This window comes from Vigna unguiculata, chromosome 3 (genome assembly GCF_004118075.2).
Source record: "Vigna unguiculata cultivar IT97K-499-35 chromosome 3, ASM411807v1, whole genome shotgun sequence".
In the NCBI taxonomy this organism is placed as follows: domain Eukaryota; kingdom Viridiplantae; phylum Streptophyta; class Magnoliopsida; order Fabales; family Fabaceae; genus Vigna; species Vigna unguiculata.
Window position 1 is genome coordinate 21,885,826 of NC_040281.1, and position 6,062 is coordinate 21,891,887.

Here is a 6,062-nt window from a genome sequence, read left to right on the forward strand (position 1 = left end):
CTACCAAACAAAATTGGTCACTAAAAATTAGCTACCTAAGTTTTGGCTACCAAAATAACTTAGTTACTAAATTGTTCTCTAATTAATTAGTGACAAATTTAGTGACCAATTATAATTTTTTATTTATATTAGTGACTATTTTAGTAACCAATAAATTTTAATTTTGTAAATTGGTATCTAAATTGGTCACTATAATGACTAACAACTTTTAGTCACTAAAATTGGTTACTAATAAGACATTTTTCTTGTAGTGGTTTATCTTTTTAAGATTTGGGAATTATTTAAATTTTATTAAGTTTATTATTAATTTTGCTATAAAATTTATTCAATCCAATATTATAAATTAAATTATGCTAGGATGATATTAATTCCTAACGCAATTTAATTTGGATTCAATAATATAGGTAATATATATATATATATATATATATATGAACTTGCATGTTTGGTTTTATTTGAATGTATATAAATATGTTCTAGGTTTTATTTTAGTAAAATTAATGTTAAGGAAAATTTGAAAGTGTATCTTTATTAATCGTTAATTTTTTTCGTTTATATATAAAAGTTTTTTTTTGGTAGTTGACATTGATGAATCCGGAAATGTTTTTTTTTGCAGTAGAAGACACATGTGAGTTGTTATTATTTTGAATTCATTTGGTTTCTAGTTTAGAATGTTGTCGCTGCTTTAAAATAATTTGTTGGTTGTTGGTTTTAAATGAAATGTTGTTGTTGTTTACCAATTCAGATTGTTGTTGTTGTTAAACTTAATTTTGTTATTGTTGTTTCAATATTGTTTGAGTTACTCTGATGATTCTATATGTGTGTGGTTAACACTTAGTAAATTCAAGTGTTGGTTTAGTTCCAATTGTGATTGCATGTGCATTGATAATTGAATGGTGTAATTTGGAGTATATTGAAGTATACGAATGCACATTTTTTACTTTTGAATGTACGAGAATTGGATGATTGGATGTTGGGAATTATCTTAGAGTGTCTAAAATCAATAGTTTCACACTACTGGTGTAGCGTCTAGCGATGCAGAGTGAAACGCCAGGCGATAGCAAGAAGCAGGGAAGTCTTGTGAGTCGTGGCGCCCGATAGTATTGTGGAACCACCAGGCGGTTTACAGCTCGACATCGCCTGGCGGCGCTTAGGCTACTCCAGGCGATGCTCCAAAGGCAGGTTACTATTTCTTTTTTGCATGTTTCATGATGGTGGTCCTTGGTATGGGATATGCTGGCATGGAATACGAGCGGGGATGTTCTGTGTATTAAATCTTCACATATAAAATAATAATGCAATAATAATATTAAAAAAATTACAATTATTTTAAGGTTAAAATACCTTTTTGGTCCCAATTTTTGTCAAGTTTTTTTAAATAAGTCCTAATTTTGGTTTTGTGTTCAAATAGGTCCTAATTTTCGTCAATTTTGTTCAATTGGATCTTTTTTTGCTAACACCGTTTAAATCATTAACGGCCATGAAGAGTGACTGCCACGTGTCACTTCGTGGTTTTTTTGAATTTTTTTATTTTATTTTTTATTTTTATTTTTTATTTTAATTTTTTAATTTTTTTTAAATGTACACGTGTCAACCCAGTAGCATGCCACATGTCACTTCGTGGTTTTTTTGAATTTATTTTTATTTTTGATTTTTGAATTTTTTTTAAATTTTTATAAATGTCCACGTGTCAACCCAGTAGCGTGTCTCATGTCAAAGTCAATGTTCTATATTCAATTTGGTCCCTATATTTGTTATTTTTGTTCAATTAGGTCCCAATTTTTGTTAACATTAACCAATTTGGTCTCTATCGAAGATGTGACCAAATTTAATTTTTATATCAAAGTTATAATGATGTGAATTTTAATATATTATACAAAAATATTTAATAAAAAATGTAAATTTTAATATAAAAATTAAATTTGGTTTTAATTTGGAGAGGGACCAAATTGGTTAATGCTAAAAAAAATTGGGACCTAATTGAACAAAAATAACAAATATAGGGACCAAATTGAACATAGAACATTGACTTTGACACTACTGGGTTGACACGTGGACATTTATAAAATTTAAAAAAATATATAAAAATTTAAAAAAATTCAAAAAAACCACGAAGTGGCACGTGGCACGTTATTGGGTTGACACGTGTATATTTAAAAAAAATTAAAAAAAATTAAATAAAAATTAAAATTAAAATTCAAAAAGACTACGAAGTGACACGTGACCGTCACTGTTTATGGCTGTTAATGATTTAAACGGTGTTAGCAAAAAATGACCCTATTGAATAAAATTGACGAAAATTGGGACCTATTTGAACACAAAACCAAAATTAGGACTTATTTGAACAAACTTGACGAAAATTGGGACCAAAAAGGTATTTTAACCTTATTTTAACATGCAACAAATTTAATAATAAATATAAATTTTATTCCAAATTTATTAACTATCATAAAATTTCAAATAAAAAAAATAAACCAAAAAAATCAACAAAATACATTAAAATTATTTTAACAAGCAACCCATCTAATAATAAATTTAAATTTTATTCAAAATTTCTCTAAAATCATAATTTTTCTAATAAAAACAATAAGCCAAAAAAATATACAAAATAAACGCATACATGAATTAAAGGAAAATGAAAAACTAACCTCTTATAGCAAAAACAAGGATCGAGATGGAGAAGGGTGGGTTGCCAGCAAAAAAAGCTTCAATGTGCAAAGGGGAAGAAAACCCTGCATTTATGTGAAATGAAGACCAAAACGAAATTCAATCGGTTCAAAATGCTTAAATTATTGCACAAATCAAAACCTAACAAGTTTCATGGTGGAAAACTCACCCATAGAGGTCGCGCTGGCCTACAGAGGTCACGTTGTCCAGCAGAATGTGGAGAAGATCTCGCGGGGAAGAAGAACAGTGGCGCTTGCGTGTTGCATATCTGAAATTTAAGGCGCGGGACGTCGGTTCTAGACTTACCCGACATTAAGTGACATCGAATTAGTAGTATAACAGAGGTCGAGTGCCATAGGGCGTGGGAGAGATCGACGTTACGCTGGAGTAATGTCGACGCTGGAAGAAACCAACGTTAAGTGACGTAGGGGCAGTGTTGGACAACCGTTAAATTTGACACTTTATTTACAAAAATGTCATCGGTCATTTTTCATGTCTGTGTTCTCTCTAGCAAATGTTAACTGGGTGGCATTATAGGCACTTTTTGTGTTAGTGGTACTTACACTTGAGGTTGTTATGAGCGTTCATAACAAGTTGTGTTCACGCATGTTGGACTACGAGCATGGAGGTTCGTAGAGTTGGACCACAACCGGGCAGGTTCGTGAAAGCATTGGAATCCCTAAGACCATGGTTGAGTTTGTATTTGTCTCATATAGATTATGACACTGAGGTGGCATGGTATAAAGGTTTTTATAAATGTTGTATTTATCATTATTTATGTATGTGGTTTATTTAGCTCACCCTTTCTTTGTGTTTGGCGATGATCGTGTGACTTGTCTCATGGGAGCAAATGATAATCCAAGTGTTGATGGCAAGGCATAGAGACGGAATGAGGGCTAACATTTGGGATTTTTATGAAGAAATGAGGATTTGGGAAATAAAATTTTGTAATCCATTTAAATTATTATTTTTTAATTCGAACTTGGAACACTTTAGTTATGCATTATGGATTTGGTTTTGGCACGATAATGATATTTTTAAATTTTCTTCGTTTTGGAAGTAATATCAAACACTTAAATTTAATTTTAATTATATATTTTTTTATTAAGTAATATCTGTTAAGGGTGTTACACTTACTTGTACATGAACAAGTAGTGCAAGGAGATGAGAAGAAAACGAATAGCATGAACCTTGCTTTAAAGACAAATAACAAAAGCACAAAAAGTAGATCAAATAGGAGCGCTTAAAGCCATGGATGATGAATTAGACGAGTCTGACGTAGAGGATGATGATGAACTATCTCTTCTATCCAAGAAATTTAAAAGAAACCTAAGAAAATTAGGTTATGGTAAAAGTAGAAGATCAAAGGCAAAGATAAAGAGAACATTGTTTGCTATGAATGCAAAAAGCTTGAACACTACAAATCAGAATGTCCTAAGCTAAATAAAGAAAAGGAGAAGAAAAAAGGCAAACAAAAATCTCATGACAACTTGGAAAGATCTGGACGCGTCTGACTTCGAAGTCGAAGAATCCCACATAAGCCTAATGGTAGACTTTATCAATAACTCATAAGATGACTCTAATAAGGAAGAAGTATACTTCTCTTACCTAGACTTGGTTAGACAAACATATTATAAAATAGTTTCTAATAGTGATATATTAAAAGAAATGTATAAGGCTCTTAACATAAATTTTAAAAGTAAGTGTAAAGAATTAGAAACTCACGTTATCTAATAAATGTCTCGTAAGAATGTAGAATTGAAAAAGGAAAATAACACTCTAAATGAGATAAAAATATATCTAACTCAAAGATTACAGAAACACAATATATAGAATAATGAACTTTAGAAAATAAAAACTTATTATTAGAGAGAGTATTGGTAAAAAGGCCATAGAAATAGAAAATAATGAAGAAGTAGAAAAATTAGAAACCGAAAACAATGCTTTACGTAAAATTCTAGCCTAGACAAACATAAATGAGAAGTCTCTAGATATGTTAATTAAATATTATAGGAAGTCTTATGATAAAACTATAATAGGCTATGTATAGCTAAATGATATAAAAACCAATACTCATAATATTACATCATCTAATAACTCTAGTGGAAGAGTATTTTTCGAAGGACTAACCCTAAAGAAATAAGGGTACATAAGACCAACATAAATCCTTTTGCAAACATATTAACCCAATAAAAAATACCCATGTCATGGTACTTGGACAATAGGTGTCCGCGACACATGACTGACGAAAGGTCTATATTCCAAGACCTTTAATTGTGTAAAGATGGGAAGGTTATTGACTGTGATTTGGACTTGTGAAGGACTTGACTACAAAGCTTGTTTGGATACATCCAATAATCTCACTTCACTTAGGCGTTGAGGCTAAGGGCAATTAAAATACACTTTTCTTCTTTAACCTCTAAGGCACATTTTACGAACAAAATTGTAATGGAGATCCAAGTTTCAAAGCGTACAATGCCTCGAATGTAGTGATTGACCCTAATAATGTTATCTCAACGAACTTGAGGTCAAGACATTGGTACCATTTGTAAGAATGGAAAAGTGGTTCCAAAGATGAACCCTCGTTCCCCTTAGACCTCGAATGTGAGGCTTTTTTTGATACTCCTAATAGTCTCATATCACTTAGAAGTTAAGGCCAACGATAATTTAATTACACATTCCTCCGCTAACCCTCCAAGAAACCTTTTAAGGACTAGACCTTGACGAGTCTTCGAGTTCCAAAGTAGATAATACCTCAAATGTGGTAATTGGTTGTAACGATGTTATCTTAACAGACTTAAGGTCAGAACATTGAAATAGTTTGTACAAATATAAGGTTCAAAACATAAACCCTTGTTGTTCAAGGAAATTGAAACCTTTGTTCCATTAACCCTCCATTGGGGGATGAACCCTCATTCCCTGGTAAAATCTCAATACGAGGCTTATTACCTTTAATAGTTTTACATTGCTTAAGAGTCTTTAGAACACATTTTTTGTTGGCATATGAGGCCAACGTTCCAACCTTAAGTTTGTTAATATAACATTGTTAGGGTCAATAACCACATTCGATGTATTATTTGCTTTGGAGTTTGGAGCTCTGGCATGGTTTCGTCCTTAAAGTGCGCCTCAAATGGTTGAAGGAGAAAAGTGTATTTAAATTACCCTTTACCTCAATTCTTAAGCGATATGCAATTATTAGGTGTATCAAAACAGTAATAATTAACTAAATGACATTATATCTCTTATTTATTTTGACAGAAAGTACTCACTCTTATATTTATAGTTTATTTTACTCTTATTGACTTAACAACAAAAAATCTTTTGTAGGTGGATCTTTCAATCTCCATCAACAACTCAAAGTTCAATCCTTTTAAGTAGAGCTTGACTTTCTTAAA